Source organism: Amphiprion ocellaris, chromosome 12, assembly GCF_022539595.1.
Source record: "Amphiprion ocellaris isolate individual 3 ecotype Okinawa chromosome 12, ASM2253959v1, whole genome shotgun sequence".
Lineage (NCBI taxonomy): Eukaryota > Metazoa > Chordata > Actinopteri > Pomacentridae > Amphiprion > Amphiprion ocellaris.
The window spans coordinates 23,162,047-23,188,052 of record NC_072777.1 but is presented as its reverse complement, the minus strand read 5'-3'; the positions used below and the strand labels follow the sequence as shown (position 1 = coordinate 23,188,052).

Here is a 26,006-nt window from a genome sequence, read left to right as displayed (position 1 = left end):
TCGCTATGGTTACATCACTCCTGATGTCCCTTTTGGTCACTGTCTGTCACTGTACTCTCTGTGGCCGGAGCCATTTTGAACAGATTTGGGCGTCTGTGCTGTAGCCAGTGCAGAGAGCTGGTGGCAGCATCATTTTTAAAGCTTTAATCCTCATCCTGTTGCAACTCTATGTAACCTCTTATCTCTGTTACTGAAGAATTGCTCACTTTACTGATCATAAACAGACATACTAGGAGCAATTTACCATTAATAGTAGACTTCAGAGAGACTCTTTAGTTTGTTTTGTTTGTCATCATTCTATATTTGCTTCGTAAATAACTCAGGATATTAATTATTGATTGTTCAAACAGTCTTAATCTGAGCATTTAAACTTTCAATACCTCGATCTTGTCCAGTAAATGCAGCAGTACTTTTTTCCCTGGTTCTGGCCTCTCAAATGAAAGTATTTTGCTGGTTGTCTTGATGACCTATGACAGTAGTTTGGATATTTTTGGGTTGGGCTGCAAAATTAATCAAGTATTAATCTCGACTACAATTTCGGCTTCCTGCAATTAAATGAACATGATCCACTGTGATATTGACGTTTTAAAATGTGTGCTCTGCTCATCGAAAACTCTGCTGCATATCAAATCAAGCACTTCCTAAACTAACAGACGGCCACCAGGGAGCGACTGAGATGTTTAGCTTCACTTGTGGGCAGCCGTGCTACTTGTGCAAAAAATTTTATGGATGATGAAGAAGAGCAATGTAAGAGAGACAGCAGATGGGCAAAATCTAATGACTGGAGCAGGAAGTGAGGAGCTTTAAAAGTGATTTTAAAACAGATCTTCACTCATTGTTTGTGTTTCGGATTTAGTGCAAGTGATGCTAAGCAAGAACAAATCATATACAAAGTGCGTAGGAGACTAGGAGACAACACAACTAACTTGTTTAGCCACCTGACAAAATACTATAAACTCTGGTAAGATGAATGCAAATAAATGTAAAGAAGAATAACGTTGCTAATATTAACTCGCTGAGTCCTTGTGCAGCATCAACTAAGATACTGTGTCCATAACAACGACGCTCTACAGTTTGCCACCATATCGTACAGCATGAAAGTGAAAGCAGCTCTGGTGATTTTCATTTGGGTGACCATTTTAGTAAAATCTTATTTATATTTTAGATTCCAGGAGATGAATGGACACTTAATTATTTAATTGCAAATATTTCTATATTTGCAGGTACAGAAGTCATTGAATAACTGTGGAAAAAAATGCAAATATCACTTTGGTCGTAATTTTGCAGTTGAATCTTTGGGTTTTGGACTTTTGATGATTAACTTTTGTCAATTTTTTTTGTGATTTTACAAATGAAAATATATTCGCAGATTAGTGCATTATGAAGATAATAGGTAGTTGCAACATCAACCAATACTACTCAAGGGTTTGTGGTTACAAAGTGTTTCAGTCAAGTTGGTGACAGGAAACAAGTTCATTAGGAATCTGACTCTGGTTGTCAGTAGAAATCAATATACACTGTCTTGCAAACATTGTAGGTCCCCCTTGTGCTGCCAAAACAGCAGTGGACCATCGAAACATAAAATCTGGGGGCCTTTGCCGTCTAACACTTCGTTTGTTGGCAGTGGACCCTTTAGACCTTGTGACCTGTGGGGTAGGGCCTCCGTGGATCAGGCTTGTTTCGGGGCATTCCACTGTTGATTAGATTGGGATCAAGTTTTGATGTTAGTTTAGCACCTTGGGCTCTTGGTCCTATTCCTCGAGCTGTTCCTGAGCCGTGTAAAAGTGTAGCATGCTGCATTATCCTTGCCATGAGGTAGGTGCTTGGTCTACAGCAATGTTTAGGTGGATGGTGCGCGTCAAAGTCACATACATGAATGCCAGGAATTGAGTTTTCCCAGCAGAACATTGCACTGTTACAAGATGATAAATGATGTTCACTTCACTTGTCAGTGGTTTCAGTGTTGTTGCTGAGTATACAAGGAGTTTTTACCTGCCTGTTTCTGTGCAGTGAGCTTCAAGCAAACTCATGTCTGCACAAGTGATTAAGTGTAACTCCTTCTGCATGTCATTTAGAACAGTTGGAGTAAACCTCCATCTCCTCTTCGAGAGATCTTTGCCCAGGATTTGATGGCGTCACATGGAGCTTGCGGTGGGTCAGATGGGCCCGGCTCATGCATTTCGTGTTGAGGGGGTTACAGTCAGCCGCTCCTCCACTGTCAGCGTCACGCCAAAACCACAAAGGTCAGAAAGACACCACAACAATGCTGTCCTTTGTGTCACGCTTCCAGTGGAGAGAGATGAAATCGCTGCCTCTTCTCTCTCTCACTCTTTGTGCCTTTTTATTCCCTGCTTTGGTGGCTGAATTGTGACGTACGTGCAAGCTCAAATGAAGTTATTGTTACAGATGAGTAAATGTTGAGCCACGGATGAATGCAGGCTACGACAGAGCCAGCGGGGATGTACGCTGACATGTGAGAGCAGAGCTACACATCATATGATCGCCTCTGTTAGCCTGCAGTCCCTCCAGCATCTTCCCATCACAACTGCTAGTTTTCTTCTCTGCTAATTAAAAACAGAGGTTCGACTTCACTTTTTTGACACTTACTACATGATCCATCAGCTTCATTTAAAAAAAAAAAAAGGGAATGTTTACGAGCGAGGCATATGCCACTGGGTCACTGTTGCAATGATATCAGGGGAGGAAATGGTGTGTGAAAGCGATACACTTGCATGAAAGCTTGTCAAAACGGGGCCCGTGGAGATGTCCGTCTTAGGGGTGTTTCTTCAAAGGAATTCAATTAACAGGAGTTGTTTGTCTTGCTTCAAGGAGCCGGGCTAACACAGATCCTATCACGCTGATCACAACACGCACAAACCCCCTTATCAGCCCAGCACTTCTACCTGTCGCAGCTCATCTTTGTGTTTGCTTACGGTGTGCTAGAACTGTGCAAAGTCAGTCAGTGGCCGTCAAGTGTGGCTTCATTTCCTCTGAAAAGAATCGCACTTGCTCATTTACATCTGGAGTGCAGGCGAAGCACGAAAGCACCAGTGAGCTCGGCTTCCTCTCATATCCTGCTCAACATTTTCCATTTTTAATCTCCCTCGCTTTTTTTCTTAATCTCTCCAATTCCATTTAGGTCTCAAGTCCATTTAGCCTTTATTCGTGAGTTCAACAGTGCACTGGAGCGCCTCGGTCTATATTTAAAACCTCACCGCTGAATAAATCGAGCAGAAATCTTTTAAGTCTGCCAGCCGCCACCCAACCTGAAAGTTTATACTGCTGCTGAAGCAGAGGAACAGCAATGGTAGGTTCCTGTAACAGGTTTCAGCCATATGCAGGCAGCTGAGCAGCTCGCAATAGATCCCTGGCAGCTCAGAGTACCACAGAGTTATAAGTGCTGCCATGCTTTATGCTTCCTCAGACTTTGTCCCAAACTGCAGATTAGTACTAAAAAAGTATGCAGTAGCATTTAGATTTTTTTTGAAGTATGTCCCACCTTCCAGGCTGCCTTTGCTTTGCAGTCATTTCATTGAAGGATTATGCATGCAGACTTCTCAAATCTGCATTTACAGCTGCTTTGCATCGATAGTGTGCGTTTGACAAAAATATAAGCAGCCGGAGAGTTAATGGGCAAAGTTAATGGGCAGCTAACAGGTGTGAAAATTTTTAAAAAATCCACACTTTTTTCTGTTTCTGTGACAGTATCCTCTAAAGACCAGCATCTGAAGCAGCTACAGCCAGCAGGTTTTCACATGTATTTTGCAACAGAGTTAGAAAAGCAAGTCTTTCTTCAATGGCTTTTTTTTTTTGAAGGAATTGAACAAAGCACATGACAGCGTTTGGTGAGTCTCCCTTGAGAAACACTTTTGGCACTTTAACCTTGCAAAAAATCTTTGTCAGCATGGAGCCCGATAGATGAATCAGAAATTGATGTTTCCTTATTGCAAATGCAGGACATGTCAGTGCTCTGCCCTGAAAACACTACATATATAAAAGTTCCAGTTTTTAAGTCACCTCAGACATGTATTTTTTATCTTTTAGTAGCACTGAATCAAAATATAATCAAATTACAATAATGACAGCTACAATTGTTAAGTTATGGGAGGTGCAATTTTTAGTAAAGGTAGAATGCATCACAACAAGCTATTTTAGCTAAAATGTGGTGCTACAGAAATCCTCAGTCTATAAATCTTATTCTCTGTTTAGTACAGACAACAGCAAAATCACTGAATTTTTTTATGTGCAAAAATTACCATCCCGATTGAAATCATTACTCATATCGCAATATCTCCCATTTTTATTCTGCAGGTTCTTGTTACGTTTCAGTTGATCTATGAGCATGTTTCCTCAGGAAATTGTTTCACAGAGGTGGTAGGTGCCAACGTACCAAAGATGAGTAACACTAGACTTTAAAATAAATAAAAACCAAGTAATCATTTCTTTTGACATCAGTGTGAAGACTTTATTTTAGGCGCAGGGTGACTGCTGTAAAATGCTGCTTTGCACTCTGCACAGACTATAATCTGACTATAATTTCAGCTCACATATAAGTGGGGCTCCAGTTTACAAATTTATGATAAATCCATATTTGAGGTATTTAGTAAAGCATTGTAACATTTGTATAATTTGTAGGAAATCCCTCCTAGTACATATGTTTTCTTCATTAACTGAAATATTACTTAAGCAATTGAAATATTGTTAGCATACTTGCCAACTCTTGAGTAACCAGACTCCAGCTCTAATGAGTATTTTGGTCAAAGAGTTAAATCATTAAGTGAAGCAGAAGTAAACAGGAGCGTGGGTGGAATAACAGTCGACATCAACTGTGTAGATGTTTGCTAGGAAAACAGCTGTCAAAATTCATCAGATGTGTCAAGCTGATTATGTGTAGTGAATTGTGTTTAATAGTGGAGTCTTGTCTTGTCTTTTTGCTACAGTATAAAGTGTACAGGTTTTTTAGTGTTAAAATAGAATTATAGAATTGGAATCAGTTTTATTATCAAATTCACGTACGAGGAATTTTTTGCATTGCAAGTCTATGGACAGCAGATGTTGCAAGTCAAATCAAAAGTAAATGTCATAGACCAAATAAATTTAAAAGTAACAGAAGTGTTTACATTGTCCAGAAATGTGCAAATTCTTCACCTGAGAATGTACGAGGATACATAGTGTGAATGATGATTTCTGTATGGCTCTGAGGTCGTGCGGTTCATGTGTAGTCTGTATCTGCAAAAGCTCAGAGCGTCTCCAGTGAACATCTTAAAGCTTTCTGCCTGCCAGTCAGAAGAAGAAATCATGTGGGCGTTGTTGTTCACCGCTAAAACGGTGGCTGAGGTGGGCGATACACGTCGCTACGCTTCATTATTTATTAATGATATGTTTACCATAGTGGCAGGCAGACTGGTGACAAGTGTTTGTGTTTTGTGGGGAAAACAAAAGTTCATCTTATCTCGGATAGTAACTGTGCGTCCTCGCCAAGAGCTTCTATTATGGCCAATTTCCACTGCAGTGTACAGTCTCCTGATCTGTCTGCTCTCCCCGTGTTACACTCTGCTATCTGTTTGACTGTGCACCGTCGTTTCTCTGCATTGCTGATGTAGCTGCAAGATGCTGACAAAGGAGATGATTGCTCACCCTGGCACCGGCGACATGCTGGCAGGCCGGACCTGAGCCTTCACCAGGCCTTGTTAAAAGGCTGTGACATCGCTCAGGGGGAGAGAACTATGTTGGCAGAGTCACAGGGCTTTATCTTCACGATGCTCTGGCACATGTTAAACAACCCCCGGAGCAAAAGCTTTGAACATATATAATGATCAGGGTTGGCCTGTGACCATCATACAGTCATTCACAAGCTGATGTTTTTTATAATGTCAGAGATGCCCCGGTGAAAAATGTACTATATTAGAAACAAATGGCTCTAAATCTTTTGTAATGGAATGTTCATTTAAAAGAGTGACATAACTGCCACCATTTCAGCAGTGAGCAACAACGCTCACATGATTTCTTCTTGTGAGCTCGTGGTTAAAAGGTTGAATTTTCCTTATGCTGCAGCACAACTGAGACGCTGACTGTGAGAGCTCTTCAACTGCGTAGGATTCGAGATCAACAAAAAACTTACCATAGTAAACATAGTAATTTTTCCACTAAAGGTCTCACTTACTGATTTCTCTTTCTCTAAAGGAGTGTCTTGAAATCCTCATTTTCATTTGGGAAGATATTATTTAGCTAATGTAAAATTACAGCAGGTAATCTAAATCTAGGTTTACTGTCAGAATTAGATCTGATTGATTCTAGATTTTTGGCACCAATACTAATGCTGATTTTGAGGGAGTTAAAGATTCCAATAATAAGAGATCACCCAATAGTCTTTATAGCTGCACATATATATTGTAAGTTTATATTTAGATGGGAAAATAAATGATTTAGTTATTGTTTATTGACTCAGTAATGTTTTTTTTTCACAAACTAGTTAGCATTTTACCATGAGGACACACCACGAGCCTTCTGTACGTATGTTAATGGCCTGGAGAGTTTTCATACATAATTAACTTGCTCTCGCTGTGTCTAATGTCATGTGTGTGAATGACAAAGGCTAGATTCTGTCCCAACAAAGCCTCCCTGTGCTGCTTGTGGAAATCTGCATTGCAAAGAAGCTATTAGGTTTTATGGTTCCTATGAATTTCAATGTGGATGTTCAGATTTTTTGCTTCATGCCCTCAGATTTCCACTCAGAGCCCAGCGGAAGGGTGAGCGTTTGTGTGGAGCTCTTCCCTCTGAGTCTTCATCTTTTTTTTTTTTTTTTTAAGTTATTTTTTTTTGGCCTTTTTGTCGGCTTTATTGGATAGGCACAGTGAGAGAGAGACAGGAAACAGGGGAGAAGAGTCGGGGAAGACATGCAGCAAAGGGCCGCGAGCGGGAATCGAACCCAGGCCAGCTGCGTCGGGGACCAGCCCTGTACATGGGTCGCCCGCTCAACGCGTTGAGCTATACGGGCGCCCCTGAGTCTTCATCTTATCTCGGATAGTAACTGTGCGTCCTCGCCAAGAGCTTCTATTATGGCCAATTTCCACTGCAGTGTACAGTCTCCTGATCTGTCTGCTCTCCCCGTGTTACACTCTGCTATCTGTTTGACTGTGCACCGTCGTTTCTCTGCATTGCTGATGTAGCTGCAAGATGCTGACAAAGGAGATGATTGCTCACCCTGGCACCGGCGACATGCTGGCAGGCCGGACCTGAGCCTTCACCAGGCCTTGTTAAAAGGCTGTGACATCGCTCAGGGGGAGAGAACTATGTTGGCAGAGTCACAGGGCTTTATCTTCACGATGCTCTGGCACATGTTAAACAACCCCCGGAGCAAAAGCTTTGAACATATATAATGATCAGGGTTGGCCTGTGACCATCATACAGTCATTCACAAGCTGATGTTTTTTATAATGTCAGAGATGCCCCGGTGAAAAATGTACTATATTAGAAACAAATGGCTCTAAATCTTTTGTAATGGAATGTTTATTTAAAAGAGTGACATAACTGCCACCATTTCAGCAGTGAGCAACAACGCTCACATGATTTCTTCTTGTGAGCTCGTGGTTAAAAGGTTGAATTTTCCTTATGCTGCAGCACAACTGAGACGCTGACTGTGAGAGCTCTTCAACTGCGTAGGATTCGAGATCAACAAAAAACTTACCATAGTAAACATAGTAATTTTTCCACTAAAGGTCTCACTTACTGATTTCTCTTTCTCTAAAGGAGTGTCTTGAAATCCTCATTTTCATTTGGGAAGATATTATTTAGCTAATGTAAAATTACAGCAGGTAATCTAAATCTAGGTTTACTGTCAGAATTAGATCTGATTGATTCTAGATTTTTGGCACCAATACTAATGCTGATTTTGAGGGAGTTAAAGATTCCAATAATAAGAGATCACCCAATAGTCTTTATAGCTGCACATATATATTGTAAGTTTATATTTAGATGGGAAAATAAATGATTTAGTTATTGTTTATTGACTCAGTAATGTTTTTTTTTCACAAACTAGTTAGCATTTTACCATGAGGACACCACTTGACTCAGCACTGAGATGTGATAGATACTCTACTATATGCGCTGCAGACAGAGCATGTTGTAAAACTGGAGTCTGAGCTGCTGCTTTGCGGGACAAACTATGCAATGACTCCATATCTAAATTACCCCAAGTATCTTTTTTTCTCGATATTGTTCTATAAAAACAGTCTTTATACCAGACATTATATCTGGCAATACAGTATATAAGTAATAGGCCTATATTAGCCAATCGGTGAGACTAGTCAGAAATGTAGAGTTGATACAGTAAATTATGTGGCCATGTTTTCTACAGTCATGTCAGGATTATCATAACTGTTATTGTGGTTGTAATTAGAACAAAAACCAAACCATCATTGAAAACTTAGGATTTTCGAGATGAATGTAAATATAGTGTTTTAAAAATTCTGCTTGCGTAAAATTGTAGCTGTGAGAATCATTAAAAGTAGTGTTAAGAATCAAATGTTTACTTTGCAGAAGATGTTTATTTTGTAATCCTCTTGTGGTCCTTTAGATTTATTCTCTGATTGCTCAGGGGATCACAGACCCCTTGTTGGGTTTGATTTTTTTTTTTATATTTAAGTCTCAGTACAATACTTGCATGCTATATGAATGCACTGAAAGAGCTGCTGGCTGCTGTAATCAGTCCTCCTCTCCACACTGGCTGTGATGTGTTGCCTTCACAGTCACCAAAAACTTGGTGGGACAAAATCCACAGTCCTCAGATCTCAGGAGGGCCTCATGTTTCAAAACAGAGCTTGGCCTTTAAATAGTTTGCTCCACTCAGATAAAATAACTTAAATTCCATTGGCAGATTTGCAGTTGCACTGTATCTGTACCTGCAAGTGTGAGGTTTTTATCAATGTATTACATTTTGTGGCCTACTTTATTCACCAACAGAATGTGCTATGCCTTTATACGACTGATACTACAAAGTAAAATTTCCTCATCGTCACCCACTCACACTGCCAATCTCACAGGAGTTCCCCCCACTATGTCCAGGGAGGCCCTACTGGGAATCACATCAGCTTTTAATTCTTCCTGTAAAGACAGAGAATCCGTCCAGCGCTTCTGAAGTGTTTGCTTGATCTGAAAAAAAAAACGCCCTCATTTTTTTTCCTCCCCGCTGTAATGCTTTAATCACCTGGCAAATCCCTCCGTCATGTGGAGTAGATGCAGAGAGCCAGCGTCGACAACATACAGGAGGCCTAATGTGCAGTGAGGATAATGTCCATTTTAATCCACTCCTCAGCGGTTTCTGCCAGTCAGCCTCTCAGCTGGCGGCCCACTGGCAGTCCTGACCCGTCAATCACATCACATCTGTCAAGGCTCATGGGAACCAGGATGAAACATCCGGGATGTTTTAACATGTCGTATCTTTACCGTGAACTTTATGACAGCGTTTGAGAAAAAAACCCCACAGGCAGCAGGTTATGTTATCACTACTGAGCCACCACACTGTCTGCAAGGTTGCTCTAAATCCACGTAAAGGATGTAGCCTGCAGCTGTAAGCTTTGCAAATGCAGCTATTATTGAAATGGCAAAGTGCCCTACTTACCCTTTAGAGACTAGCCCTGAAATGAACCAGAAGTGGGTGGCTGACGGCGAGCTTTATGTTAAACTGTACAAGGCAGAGTGAAAGCAGTCGCCCACCACTACAGAGACTTGGGTTCATTTCCCAGCAGGGGTGCCTCTGCCTTGGTCAGTACCCCCCTAAAGAATACAACTGGCAGTGTTGTTCAGCGAGTTATTCAGTCAAGAGAACATGTCTCTGTCGCTGAGAGAGTTTCTTCAGCAGACCTGTTCAGTCATTTTTCCTGCTTGTTTCCTCTCTTCCTGCACGAACGCTTCTCTTCTAGCCGGAAGTAACTCGGAGGAATCAAGGTACTTTGACTGAAAAGAAGGATACTTGAGAAGACACTATTACCAAAAAAGGCCAGAGACTCAGAGTGGAGAAATAGACTTAAACGAAAATTAAACAAAATACAGTATTTAGATATAAATAAATTCATACAACCAATATTGATAGATAGAAATCTAATAATAAAAGCACCAAAAAAGAAGGGTTAAAAAAAGAAAAAGAAAGTACAAGAAAACAGAGTAAAACCATTAAAACAAGGGTAAAATGACAAAGGGGAAAATAAATGATACAAAAGTACATAAAAGCAAGTCTATAAAAAGGAAGTTTTAAGAGTTTTAAAAGATGGACTTGTGTTGATTAATTCTGGATTTATCAAGTAATTCTTGAACAGGTCTTTTTTTTCAGTATCAAATATTCACTTAATGCTTCAAAAATGTCTTTTAAGTTGGTAGTTTACTCTTCCTATAGAGCTGGATTCACAGCATTTCTGGTGGTGCCAGAGGTGACCCATATTCGATTCACAAAAAAAAAACAAAAAAAAAAAACCTAACAAAGCATCATCAATCGGCTTATAATAGCATTTTAAGTGAAGTAGATACTGATATTATTTCCAGTGAAGTATTTAATGTGATTCTGCTTTTAGCATCCATGGGGAACTGCACTGACTTCATCCAAAGAGATCACTTCACTTCTCTTGCAGAGTGTTACAGCAGCGAAAACACTTGTATGATGTCTTCTGTGGTTCTGTAAGAGCTTTTTACAACGATAAAAAACAAAAACCCAGATGATGTGATCTTGAAAGTCCTCCAGCTTTATGGACACTGCAGCACTGAATTGAAATATGGCTTTTTAAAGCCTCTCGTGTCCCCAGAGGGAGCTGTGTGAAGTCTGATAAATGTCCTCAAGGGCTTTTGAAACATAAAAAAAAGAAATAGTGATGTTGAGTTAGAAAGAAGTGAGCCACTCTGCTTGATGCTATATGGTCCAAGTTTCATTAGCCGCTACTGCCGACCCAACTGTCAGCTACCAGGTTGCATTTTGGGTAACGTAGGCTTCAGTTGTGTACAAATATCAGGCTTCCTTAAATATTTTCATTCCTGACAAAATGCCCGTTCTAAATAGCCAGCCATGTGTGTTACAAAAGTGACATTGTGACATTTTGTTTTTCTGCAGTATTGATAGAGGTGCTTTTGAAGGAAAGTGAATGTGCATGGAAAATATAAAATACGTTTTAAAAAGCTGTTTACTGCGAATACTTTTGTTGAATGTGAGCCACATGCAACCTTTCTCATCTGGTGCAACACTGGCAAACCATCCAAAACAGTTTGTTGCTTGGGACGGCATTCCGACTGAAGTTTTGCATTCAGCATACAGAGCTTTGTGGTGCTGATTTAAATGGTCAAGCAAATTAGTCTTGTCGCCTCTTGTGGCGGCAGCAATTGCAAGATGCTGCTGACAGAGGACCCGTCTTTGATCATCCTTTCTGTAGCCAAAATATTTCTATACAACTGACATGTGTTTCCTTTTGAAACCAAATCTTCCTTTTTCCTCCTGTTGTCTGTGGAGCTTGCATGTAAGCAAACCCCATGTCTTGTAAAGAATGTTAGAAGATAAAAGATAACTCAATATTTTCAAGAACCCTCAAATCTGAGTAAATTGTATGATATCAGACAGACTTCTCTTGTAGATTAGTCATGGAAAATGAGAACCCTGCGAGCTTAGCTTGTATCAAGCTACAAATAAGTGACATGGGATTGTTGATGCTAAAACGATATATTGTGCAGCCTTGATAGATGGTGCTGTAGTTGTATCAAAGGTGGTCAGGCAGTGACAGGAGCTCTAATGGAAACACACAGATGGGGGGTGAATTAAAGGACAAAAACGACTCAAAGTGCCACCAAAACAGCCTCAATGCGCCTTGATATTCATTCTCTAAGTGTCTGGAGGTCTACTGCAGGGATAGACACAATTTTTCCAGAAGATATTTGGTGTTTCATGATTATGATTATGCTGTGTCAGTCCAAAATCTCCCACAGTGGGGTTGAAATTAGGTGATTTTGAAGGCCACAGCATTACATTCTTATCATTTTCATACTCCTTGTGCCTTGTGGTTGGAGTCAACCTGGAAAAAACATCCCTATTAGGATAAAGATTATCACTAAGAACAGTTTTAATAATAATAATAATAATAATAATAATAATAATAATAATAATAATAATAATAATAATAATAATAATAATAATAATAATAATCACTATATTTATGTAGCACCTTTTAAGAACAGAGTTTACGGAATGTTATACAGTAAGGGCAAAATAGAAAAGAAGGAATAACATTGAACAGCAGAAGGCCAGACGGTCCAAACAGGGTAAAATGTTCTCAGAATAAATTATATAAAATAATAAAATACTACATTCAAGTAAAGGAAAGAGACAAGTGGAGTAAAAGAAAATAGAGGGTAAAATTCTTAACACAAGGCTAAAAATAATAGTAATAATAGTAAGTAAGTAAGTAAACAAAGGGGGAAAATAATAAAATGAACAATTAAAAAAAATTAGATGATAAAGATAGACAACTTTGTATTGATTTGCAGTGACCCTTCTGTTTAAGGGGACAAGTGAACCCAAACAGTGCCAGTAAGATGTCCTTACAGCATAACAGGGCCACTAGATCTGCTCGCTGTAGAGGTCAGTGGTTCAGGTTTTTTCTTTAGTTTGTCACCCGTCTGTATACAACACTATACTGAGGCACACAGAGAGGAATGAATTTTTAAAAAGCTTGATTTTTCTGCTTGAACCCTGGCTGTACATCACAATCCACGCAGCGTTTGCCTTCCTGCCCGCTGGTCCTCGGTGGCAGCTCGATGCACTGAATCCGGTCCGTCTTCTCTGGAACCCGCTGCGTCTCCGGCTACTCCAGCTCCCATTCATCTGCCTCACAATCCGAGCAGCGGCAGAGGAAGATGACTGAGCCCGTTGTGTCTCCGCCGGTCATGTGAAGGCTCCGAGTGGCTGAATGACTTTACCCCTGCAGCCCCACTGTCATTATGTTTTATTGGAGGGGGGCTGCTGCTTGAAAAGAGAGAGTCGGCGCTCTTTCTCCGGGGCTTCACACGCTCTCGGCAAAGCCTGCTGGGAGCCTGTCGCCATGACGGCCTCGTCCTACGGGGAGGAGAGGAAGGAGGAGTGAGTGCAGACATGTGGGGCAGCCAAATGGAAATTTTCTGCTGGTAAAGAAGACTTAAATCACATGTTTCACTCATACACTAAGGTCAGCTGGAGTATTTTGAGACTCCCTCGCTGCTCTTATGTACGGATCTCCAAAATATAAGCCTCGTAACCTGCAGCTGAAAAAGCAGTTTTGTTTCTGGTATTCTGAGTACTGTATGCTGTAGTGAGAGTTGATTTTATTGTTGCCTTTTTTCCATTCGCTTGGGTTGATTTCTGAAGAATCAAGTCCACAGGTGTTTGAGATGTCATTGATAAATATGAGAGCAAAACACTGCAGACTTCACCAGAAAGTAAGAGCGTCAAACCGCATCTGTTCTCATCCTGTTGTCCTCATTTCTAATTTTCTCTCTGTCTCTTCTTTTGCTTTTTTTTTGTAAGTAAGCATGGAAATTAATGCATTTTTCTGTGATTTCACTATATATTGTCTGTAATTTAAGCAATCAGGAAAGATCTGTAACATTGCAGTTATTTTTTTTCATTTTTGGTTTGTTTTTTAAATCACTAATACACAGATTTTTTTCTTTCAAGTAATAGCAAATATCTGTAAAGTACTGATATTCTGTTTTAAATATGATCAAACAATGTAGCTTTATGGTCACACATTGTCGCGGGAAAATCACTAATTCTCAAAATATAGATTTTGATATTACTTGCAGTTTTGGCCCTTTTTTTTCCAAGAGACATGTTAATTGATTTTTTTTTTGTATAATTTCACTAGATGTTATCTGCAATTTAACCAAAGAGGGGAAATCTGTAAAATCACAGTTTTAAAAAAATTATGCATATATACATATTTTTCTTTCAATAAGAAGACAAATACCTTTTTAAATATTTAAATTTTAATCTAGTTTTAAATACTGTAAAGTGATGTCATTTACACATTATAAAGAATGAATTACTTTAATTAATAATTTTGATGTGGACATTTTGACCTTTTTTTTTATTATTTCTGTTAACGTTTTTTCCTGTTGTTATACTAGATGATATCTGAAATTATGAAAACTGTAAAAATCTGTAACTTAACAGTCAATTTTACAATTACATATTAAAAAATGAGAGTTTAAAACTGTTAAAACTGTCATTTCTTACAGTGCTGTTACACTCTACATTTTGAAACACAGCATAAAAGTCACACACACAAACTAATGCATGGTTTTCAGGTTGTTTCCCATCATGCCCTGCTTCACGTTTATTGATCTTGCCTGCGCCAGATAAACCAGTCAGTCTGTGGAGGCCTCGTTCAACCAATAACAGGAAATGTTCACGTAAGAGACCCCCACAAACACGGCTCTCCAGCAGTAGCAGCTTTCCGTGTGGGCGTCTGCTGTTGCAGAACAAACAGTTGCATCACATCGGCAAAGCCAGCGTGCACTCGCTGCGTCGGTACCGCTCCGCTCCAGCAATCAGCGAAGCCGCAGAGACAGATTAAATTAGATTAGCAGGGCTGAGCTTTAAAGTCAAATCAGCAGCTAATGGGTTCTAACATATCTGGCAGCAGTGACAGCGCGTCTTTTGTAAATAAAGGGCAGTTAGGAGGCGTGCCATGCAGTTAACCCCGACCCTTCTGCCACACAATGACTCCACTGTGTGATTCTGCTGTCAGTCAGAGAGCTGGCAGCCACTGTAAAGTTTATCCACGCCTGCTGGACGTCTATCCTGTAAATAAAAGTTACCACGTAGATCTTCAGAAATGTCTTTTATGGTTTGGATGTGCGCTTTTGTTCCCTGCAGTTTTTTTTCCTCACCGATTTGAGATTTACAAAGATGTTATTCAGTGGTTGAAGTTAATGAAAGAAACGAGAGCATCATCTGAATGCTAAAATAGTTGAAACAGAGTGGTGGCCCTTTTTATTTTAGAGTGACTTTGTTTGGTCAAAATTTGACTTGTTACCTTTTTTTTTAGTTTCACAGTGACACATCTACATTTATTCAGCAGTGGTTATGTTCACTTTACACCCTGAATATGAGCAGAGTTAAAATTCTGCTGCTGTCATATTAAAAATTGGCAAACAGGCATATTTTTAAAAGTACAAAGTCTAATGGTTCGAATGGTGGAATGCACGTGAACCATGAACAGCAAAACAGTCCTTGGTTATCTTTTTAGTCATAGTGACATGTTGAATCATTTCTTTCTCATTTCTTTTATCTTAAAGAATCCAACAAACCACATGCTTCAAAGTTTTTCATGTTTTCTATTAAAAACAAATGAATATTAAGGTGTTTAACTAGTGGCTCTGAATGTGTTTTGGCTTGTAACCCCTTACAAATGGCAGTGTGTGGTTGGAGGCCCTGACTATGTTACAGATGTGCATTCCCATTCTCATATTTTAATGCATTCTTTGTACACAAAAACCTTATGTGGAAATGCATAACTATAAATTTGCTTGCAAAAATGTAAATGTGACTTAAATGTCAACCTAGCTGTCACCGAACAGAAGAAAAATTGTGGCGAATGAAAGCATCAGATCGTATACATGAATCAAACAGAAATACTGTATATCCATTGTGTTTTCTACACATTGGTTCCATTGGGTTCTGTCACCTCTTTGCATTCACTTCTTCTGCAGTGATTTTGTTGCACCTGAATTGAGTATTAACTCAACTCTTAGTATTTAGATGACTGTAGGGGATTATTTACAAATTCTGTTTAAATGAGCACTGCATTTGGATGCAAATGTAACCATTGTCTCCTATCCAGCCTTCTCAGGTGGTCTGATTTAAATAACTGTTCGAGGGCATGAATAGGTCAAATGATTCATTATTTCACAAAAAAACAGCAAGGATCAGAGAGAATTCCAAGAACTTATGTAAATGTGTATAGCAAAACAAGCATGTTTTCTTATTCACCCTCCTCTTAACCATCTCCTTGCCCCTCAGAGTTTGTCCTTGTCACTTTAGAGGGTCACAACACATCATCAGTACTGTCTATTGCTTGTCTCACATGGGCCATTTTACAACAGTACAAAAACTTTGTAATACTTTCAATAATGTGTCTTCACCTATATACCGACTGGCAGGATGCAGCACATGAAACCACTTTGGAATGGAGTATTTTGACAGTGATGTAATAGAACATTTGCTTTCTTAGTTCATCTTCCACCACAGATTATGGTTTAGTTTTTAGTTTAGTTTCTAATTTTCAATATCTCCTAAACCCCTTGAAAAAATGTCTTTAAATTTGGCAGTAATTTTTTTTTATTTTGGGGTCAGCTAATATGACGTCACATCCATCTTCTTCTTGTCAGTGAGGTCCATCAGAAACGCCTAGTGGAATTTGGCACAAATGTTCACTTGGAATTAAGAATTCACTCTGGCCTCACAAAACATAGTCATAACATAAGAATTAATTAACCAAACTTCATACAATTGTCCTGATGTGGAAAAGTGATGACATTTTTGATCTAACAGGTGAAAGGTCTGCTTCACTTTGATGTCATAATGTTCCGCCAAAAGGCTTTTTTAGCCATTATTCAATGCCATAACTGATAAACAGAAGAAAAAAAGTGGCTGTATTTCTGTTTCTGATACAGATTGGGTGCTCACTTGTTCAACAGTGTTCCACATATATGAGTCTCGATAGACATGGATGTAAACTGCAACTTAACCGGTTGACAGAAGCATACAACCGCGAGGTGGTAATTCTAGTTTTCTCACTGTTCTCAGAGTTAATTTTAGTGAGTTTGGGAGCTCAGAACTGACAAGAAGCTAAAATTTTATGCATATAGTCAAAACTATAACTGAAAATTGGATGGTGACTGAGCCAGGGTGGCTTTGGTGGCCTGTCATTATCATTCTTGTGGAAAATATATTGATAGATACATGATTAAATGTGTGCCAAGGTCAAAAAATAGGTTGGTAAAAATGAAATGAGCTGTTACAAGACACACAGAAGAACAGAATAAATACAGTTTACATGTATTTTATCTGTTGGTTGAAAGATTTATAAAGGTTTATGCTTCTTTTTACATAGTTCTCTCAAAATTGTTTAACTAACAGCATAATATGAAGGGTTTGGAAGCAAATTGGTCTAACCCACTTTCTGTAGTTTTTGAGAAAAATGGGTTCAAAGTATTGTTATTTTCAAGAATTGTCCAACATTCAAAGCGCCACTGTAACACTATATTTGGGTTGTGGGTTAGACCACTAAAATCTAGTCCATAAAATATTACAAAATTTTATGAAACTCAGTTCAAATTTTTTGCGGGTTAGACCACTCTGCTTCTAACTTCCTTATTTATTGATGTATTGAGTTGTATTTTGACTTATCTGAACCATTTTTCTGCTTACTGGCTTCAACATATGAGTGCATCAGCTAAATGCTGAAGCAGAACGCAGTAGTATTATTGTTTTAAAAGTTATTTTGACAAATTGGGTATATTGCAGTTTTTCCTTCTTGCCTGTAGAGCAAGCAGCCTTTATTTCTGCTTCTGTGCATGAAAGTCCACGGCCAGATGGCACAGAGGATTTTCTTTTTTCAAGCCTGCCTGTGATGCCCTACATTTAATAGCGTTGTCTTGTTCACACCTGGAAAAGTGAATGAATGGATTTGGAAATCCACCTGCTGGAGAGGCAGAAAAAAACCTCCAGAGCAGTGAAATGAGGCCATCACACGGGCTTTTAATTAAAGCTGGCAGCTCTCTTGTTTACTAGTTGAAATATTACGGTCACAGCGCTGACATGTTTCTGTGTCAGTCAGGTGAGATTTTTTTTTGTTGCCTTTTTCTTCACATTGTTTCAGTTTTTATCACAATGATAACAGGTTACAACAGCTGCACTAATACAATCTGAGGCTGAGAGTCCCTTGATGCCCTCCCAAAGCATTCTGGGAAAAATTTGCAAGACCCATTTTTGCAAAGAAGCGTGAATGACGGCGACTCGCACATGCAGTTGATATTCATGTTTTATTGAATGCGACAATGAATAATTGAGCATCTCTGTGTCCCCGCAGGGCCTCTGTTTTGGCGGCGCACAAAGCAATGTGGAGGAAATAAAGATCCTGATACGCTGAAAAACCAGAGGTATGACTCTTCAAACTCCACCGGACTCGCACGCACTCTCGCACACATTTGTAAACTCACACAAACACACTTGTAGACGAACTCGGGCATGTTTACTCCCACGCACCGACAGCGCCATACTTCGTGTAGCTACTGACAGCAGATGGCTAGACTGCAAAACGCGCTCATTCTGGAGGATTTTCCTTGTCTTTAAATGGATGTGGGTCATAGTGATAGCAGAGTGAGCACACACACATACGTTAAACCACGCACAGATACACACAACCAGCTGAGATTGTTTGCCAGAGGCCAACCTGCTGTCCCAAGTAGATGCACATACCTGTGGTGCATTAGCTTGGACTGTGTGCTCTGTGCTGTGCCTCATAAAATGAAACAGTCACCTGTGCACCTCTTCTCGCCGGAGTGGTGCATTGTTGTTGTTGTTGAGACTTTGACCCACAGGTGAGCAGATGCAACGAGCTAAAAGCTAAAGTGGTGTATTCCTTTATGACCCAGCCCTCTATTTTTGCCGCTGCCATCTTTAATCCGCAGTGCAGCAGTAAGGTCAACACATAACATTCCTGCGGGAGTTAATGTGACGTTACTCTGCAACCCCTCCTCAGCTCCAAGTGTGTGTGTGCGTGTGTGTATGTGTTTTTCCTTATCCCATGCAACATATTTCCGGGCTCAAATTGTAGCAGATGAAAGATGTTACAGCTACTTCCTAATCTGAGTGTTAGCGTGCTTGCAAGGTTAGAGAGAAACACGATGTCAGATTAGTTATCGACAGCCGGCAGCAGAGTGTGTCTTTGCCTCCTCGAGTCAGAGTGTAGCATCGCAGCTGGACCGCTGGTGGCGGTAGCCGTTTAAAGTGCTCATCAGTCCAAGAAATGTTTGTGAAAGGTTTTGCAAAATGAGCACAATGTTGCATCGGAGGAGACTTTGGTTCTGCACATGAATTGTAACAAAGCAGTGGGACGTGAGTCCATCGTGTCCAACAAACCTCTTATCTCAATTCTCAGTTTATACTTCCTCGATCCTTTCCTTGCTTCCTCTCCTTCACATCTCCTGCCTGAGATAAAGACAGAGGAGTTTAGGCAGCAAGCCTTTAACAAAATAGGCATCATTGTTTTACAGCCATCATTTTAACATCAGCATAAACTAAATTGTATGTGCAGCACATCTGGATCATCTGTCCATTCATTTGTTTTAGCCTACTGTTGTACTTTATGATCCCAGTCAGATGAAGATATACTCAACACATTTTATTTTGTGAGGCACTGCAAGTGTTTGTACAAAGAATGCTTTACAGAATAGTAAGGATCAGGAAGTGATTGTGCATTTGATCATCTTATTTAAATAGCACAGTAGGAGATTAACTCTCTGAAACCCTAAAAATCAATGACAGGTTTTAACAGCATGTTATCTCTTAAAAAATCTACAAAACTCTAACATTTATCAGAGCCAGAAACTATAATACCAAAATGAATTGCTAGGTTTATGACAGTCCATGAACTAATCATTTATGAAGTGTCTTGTTCAGAAAATTGTCGAAACCTAAGCTGGAAGTGTGATATTTTATCCAGATCACTTCATTTTAAGTGTCTCTTTTTTAAATTTGCCAAAATAAACCATGTATAGGAACCAGATTCTGTAAAAATCGAAAAGAAATCTGCACTTTTCGACACAACCAAGAACCCACGAGTGAGTCAGCTGTGACCAACGGCCATGTGACCAAAATTGAGGGACTTTTCAACTGAACTAGGTTGAACTACAGTCTGTGTTTCCACAAAGCAGATAGCAGGCAAATATGGAAACAAATTAGAAATCTAAGCAGTAAAATATCTATAGCATATAGGATCATCTTTTTTTTCCCAATATTGGTAACACCTGTGCACTCTTGGAAAAAAATTGTACATGTTGACTTCATTTATTGCATTTTTTTCTTTTTTCATTTATGTAAAATAACTATTAAAATAAATTAATTGTATGTCATTATATTTTTGTTAGACTGCATGAACATTTTTTTTGAGTTCTGTCTGCTTCTTACCATAGTTGTGCTGTTTTCACGAAGTTGCAGGACTTTATATTTAGATGAAAAAATGAGCCCACAGAGACTAAAAATTACTCTGAAATTGCTTGCAGTTCAGAGTGATAAATAACAAATACAAGCCTACAAAGGAACCTCTGTATTTGTAGAGTCATAGTAGAGTCCTGCAGCTTCTGTCATAGCTCCCCTGGCTCATCTGTCCTCAAGATGCATTTTAGGATTTGAGAAATCCCTCAAGATATCATGCAGAGATGGATTTCTGGTTATGGGCAGGAGGACAGAGGACATGAGGTGACAGAAAGTAGAGGTATGAGAAAAGCCCACGTCGGAAAGGATCATAATTGACTTTTTATTTTCCGTTTGATCTCCATCGTAATTTTTTTTCTGACTTTTCTGATTTAACCACGATCTGATGTGAAGTTTTAGCGTAGTTGCCTTAGGCTGAACACCTACTTTACAGCACTGTGCTGGAGGGCATTTACCTTTTACTTCACTAGACTGTGATGCCTAATTTGACGACCTAAAATTTAAAAAATCTATGCCTCAGTATGCTTTTGGCAGAACAGACAAGACAAAAGAACTGCAGAAGATGACGTTTTTGTCATCTGTCCTGAAAAGTATGTTAGTGGTCATGATTTCTTATATGAAAATTAAAGTGCATCATGTTCCTGATGGATTTAAATTGACAGTTGGAGCTAACAGTTTAGGTAGAAGTTTTTTAACATTAGAAACAGTCAGCACTCACTTTGGTTTCATGTTTTGCCCGGTTTAATAGTTCTCTGTAGCTCTATAGATCCAGAGGTTAGAATGTTGTGGTGTTAGACAGTATGAGCTAATGCGACAGTTATTATTTGGTTCATGGCCGAACCACACATTTTGTACTGCAGTGGTTTATGGAGGATCAATTTGAGGAAGTCACCGAATGATTAAAGGGAAAAGAAATAAAGAGTACACCAGAATGTGGAAATAGTTTTTGGAAGAATGTTGTTCATCCCTTTAGTAGTGATCCAAAGACTGGAAATATCTATGACCCATCTGTACTGAATGTGAAAAACTAGACGTGAAGCACAAACAGCTGGCAATCCATCCTCGTCATTTTGTCAGTTTCCTAGACAATTTCTGTGAAGTCAAGGACTTTCTGTTCCACACAGCAGCTCCACTTGTTCTGTGACCTGTTTTAAAGCCAAAGAGATGTCAGTTTCTCTACAGGTCAGGGACGTTTAACTCCTTAGTTTCATTCTCTTCAATGTGAACAAAATTTCCAACAACCTAAAGCAACTACCTGACAAAGGAGACAAAACCCCAGTAGAGCAACCAACAAACAGTTATAAATATAGAGAGGAGGGTTTTTGGTGTAGATTTCATCAATGGGTTAGTGGAAACGAGCTGAACAAGGGAATTCTTCCAGGAAACTAGAGTCAGCTGAGTATCCGACATTCACAGCAAATGTATTCATTATGCAGGCTCAGTCATCGCTGCACTAATAGCTCCTTTATTATGTGTGCTCCAGTTTCCTACGGTTGCTTCGGTGCGTCTCTGTGCACGACGACAGAGCCTGCAGCTCGGGCTCATTGCAGAATGCCGTCACAGTTCGCCATGTGACTCAGCCCTTTTTGGTAGAGCTTCTGTGCGTGTGAAATGGAAGACGAGCTACAGTACACGGCGTGGCGGGTGTCAGAAGAAGCTTTGTAGAGCTGCAACTGTAGCACATCAAGACCACTCGTACTGTGGGACTGTGGAGCTGATGTGTGTGTGTGTGTATGTGTGTGTGCCGGGTGGGTGGTATTGTAGGCTGGTGAAAAACAGAAAATGAGTCACTGATTCCAATCATGTTTTCATGCTTCCACTCTAACCCTCTTCCACGCAGAAAGAAGAGCTGAACAGCACAGTGGTAATTATCTTCGTATTATCCCCGACATTGATATTCATTGCTAGAATCATTTGCAGCCACGACACAAACAGACACTTGTATTCGCCTTTAGCCTCCAGAGCTCCGGAGCTGACTGTTCGCCCTCTCCTCCTCCCAGCTTGTTACCTCCACAATAATGACTCTACCAGTGTGGGCTGTGCAGCTATTCACTGAAATGTCAGCGTTGCCCTCAGACTGTGGCTCCATTGTGGTTCCCAGTTTGCCTGATGGTAAGGAGATGCAGTCAGTGGGCAGAAGTGGTGCCGCTAATGAACCTTGTTAAGCCTCACTCCATTATATTGACACATCTGGTGGCATTTTTCATCCGCTTGCTTTCCTTCCTCCGTCTAATTAAGTGATCTGTTCGGGATCTGGGCTCCAAAGTGAAGAGTACCCAGCACAGAACACACAGGATGTTCTCCTCAGTGTGGCGGCTCTCTGTGCTTGTTATCCAGTTTTAAAGTGGCCTCCTGAAACGTTAGCGTGACACATCAGCAGCAGATTCTGCTCATAGAGCGTACCGCCAGTCTTCCTTTTGCCAACTGACGGCCATTAAGTATCCTGCTTATATAAAGCAGTCTGTCTTGACCATCACAACCACTCGCGTCGGAACGTCTCATCATCACCATCACTACGCTGTCAAGGTTTGAGAAAGCAGAGACGTCAGCGTATTAACGGTAGTGCTCAGTCAGTGACATCAGCACCGAGAAACATCGCAGTGCTGCTCTGGATCCCAAGATCTGCAGTGATTGTCAAAAATTTGGACACACCTTCTCATTCAATGTTTTTTCTTTATTTTTAGTACTTCCTACGTTGTAGATATGTACTGAAGACATCAAACCAATGAAGCTGGAATTATATAGCAAACAAGCAATTGTGAAGTAACTCTAAATATGTTTTGTATTTTAGCTTCTTCAAAATCGCCACCCTTTGCTTTGATTACTGCTTTGCACACTCTTGGCATTCTCTCAGTGAGCTCCATAAGGTAGTCACATAAAATAGTTTTTACTTCACAGGTATGCCTTGTCAAGATTAATTTCTGGAATTGCTTGCCTTAATGGGATTAGGACCATCAGTTGTGTTGTGCAGAAGTCAGGTTGGTACACAGTTGACAGCCCTATTTGACAACTGTTAGAATCCATATTATGACAAGAACCAATCAGTTAGGTAAAGAGAAACAACAGTCCATCATTACTTTGAGAATTGAAGATCAGTCAGTCCGGAAAATTGCAAAAACTTTGAATGTATCCCCAAGTGCAGTTGCTTGCTTGAGGTGATTTTGGACTTTTTGGAAAAAAAAATGTTGTGACTGAGATTTAACTTAGACGCCTGATCAGCTGTTTTCATGTTTTTTGTCGTCTTCATTTCCGGACAGAAAAAAAAATGGCCAGCACCAGCTGACATGACAGAATTATTAAAACTTGCCTGATTGAAATTGATTCCTGTAGACTTTAATCTATTTTTCTCTCATTTATTGCCAGATATTTTTTATTCTTCAATGTTTATTGGTGATCTGATTTTGTTTCCGGCTTCCTGTACTCTGTTGATTACAAGCTTGTGTATGCCGTCACTTTCTGACACTGCACAGCCACCTTTATTCACTTCAAAGCAGATAATGGGAACAAGGCTAATTCATATTTTCTTTTTCTTTTACTTTTTTTGCAACATTCCAAAAGTTTGCTTGTGAACACAGCTATAGATGATTAGCTTAAGATTAATCAACATTAAAAATCATTCCATGAACCCTTGTTGCTTGTATGAAAGCATCCACATTTTATAATTATAATACAGTTATACAGTTATCATACAAAGGTTCTTTTTCCTACATTTCCAACAGTACAGTTGGAAAAACTGCAGAGAACACAGTGGCCTGCTGCTTTCAGTTGGTTATCCATGTCAGCAAAGAATGATGCTGTTGCTGTATTTTCTTCTGGTTTAGTGTCAGTGAAATACTGAACAACTACAATGTGGTAGAAGATAAAAATATACACCCAAACAGCAAAATAGCTCCAAAAATGCAGGTTTATTTTCCAGTAGCTGTCTGAACAGCAAGAATTATATCTATTCTAGGTCTCTGCACTTCCACTGCTTACCCTTAAATGTTTGTTTCAAACAAAGCAGGAGAATCCAGAGGAGGTGGGGAAGCAAAAAAAAAAAAAAACAGTGGATGATGTGGGACATCAGGGTTTTTTCTGCCCTCAAAACGTGTTAAAATTGAGAGTTAAATAAACTGACACTGATTTTTAACCAGTTATGGTTAAAATGTTAAAATTCTTTTCAGTAAGTCAACACAGAATTACTGTCTTTACTGTATGTTCACTGATCATGCTTACAACTCCGAAGATTCACTGTGATCCAGACAAGTGACCACCTATTTCATGTTGCTTTAATTTTCACCTCTGCAAAGACATCTTTTGATGCCTCGCCCTCTTTTTCATATAAGTTGACCTGCATGGGTGTAGGAAGCCTATTTTCCCACTTAAAGCCTTGTCCAGCATTGCCTGTAATAGCGGTTAGCCTGTTGGGTGGAGGCCACGTGCAGCAGGCGGAGGCTTGGCTCAGGCTGGGTCTGTAATGTTTATGAAGCGTGTCGTCTGTTTAAACTGATTTGTCTTGTTTGTTTGACTGGGGGAAGTTTAAAGCTCATGAACCGTCTCTGCTCGGTGCGTCGACAGCTGGCTGCTGTGGATGCGAGTTGGCTGCAGTGTGTTGCTGTGCTGCTTGCAGGATGGGTGGTTGTGTGTGTGAGAGAGAGATGCTACTGTGCAGATGGTGCAGTACCGTAACCTCATCCTGTTTTACTGTTTCGCCAACTTGCTAAAGAGCCCACCTTCCACACATCTGCTGTTGCATGCTAATGACTTGCATTGGACCTGTTAGATGCTTTTTGTCTCAGACATTTCACCATATTTCCCGCAACTTCTTTGTGAGGTTGTAGGTGTGAGTGTGTTTTATGTCATCGTATGTTACTCTGCGCTCTTTGCTTTCCTGCAAATCGCAACTGCATGATGCTAACATGGCAGAAAATCACACAAATAACTAAGACACTAGGTGAGCTGCATGTGTGTATGCATGCAGATTAAGTGACTAGGCCACCATATGGCCAGAAGATGAACACAGATTTTTTTATTGGCCGATTTGAAAAAGTAGGGGTGGGGAGTCAGACAGTCCTGAACAACAGCAGCTGTAGCTCCTCTCTGACAAGCTTTAGACTTACTGCCTGGTTGTGACAGGTATATTGTCACCGCTCTGGGTGTACCAGGCCTTCCTTCACACTCGGATGGGCTTGTTATGGACACATCCACACAGGGTCCGACAATGGAGTCTTTCACTCCGCCATGGCAGGGCTGAAAACCTCACGCGCCCAATCTGAACCTACGCAGGCAAGCAGAGCATCAATCCCACAAAGAAAACTTCTGTTGCAGAAACTTATAGCTCTCATGGGGTACTAAGATCACTTCACAGATTTCCAGTTATCTGAACCCACCACATTGACCCTCTAAGTATTTCTTCTTGGCTTTGTCATTGTGTGTTATGACCAGTTTACTCACTGAGGGGATACACTTTGTTGTTCTGGCTTCCTGTATTCAGGACAGTGTTGTCTGTCAATAATCGCCCACAGTGTCCATCAGCCCTCCACATGTTGGAGGTTTAGCGGTGACGTGCTTTTAATTATAATGGGGGCGGGGATGAGGGTGGCTGTTTGGGCTGTGGCCATATGTCGGCCTCGGGTCCCCAGGGACTAAGCCAGCAGCTTAATGAGCAGCCCCGCAGGAATTAGTGCTACTTTAACCACAGTGTTTTGACTGTTGGGAGAGGCCCGCTGCTCAGCTGATTTACAGCTGCTGAAGGGTGGAGGAGGAGGAGGAGGAGGAGGAGGAAGAGGAGGAGGCTGGG

General features: G+C 40.2%; 1 protein-coding gene across 2 annotated transcripts in view; it reads left to right on the top strand.

Annotated features, from left to right (window-relative positions):
* fynb (FYN proto-oncogene, Src family tyrosine kinase b) overlaps window positions 1–26,006 on the top strand; it is a 104,987-nt gene that overhangs the window by 4,910 nt on the left and 74,071 nt on the right. For both annotated transcript variants that reach the window (XM_055015993.1, XM_055015991.1), the window contains exon 2: window positions 18,102–18,171. The gene's annotated coding sequence lies outside the window, so the exon portion shown is untranslated. The remainder of the gene's footprint in view (window positions 1–18,101; window positions 18,172–26,006) is intronic.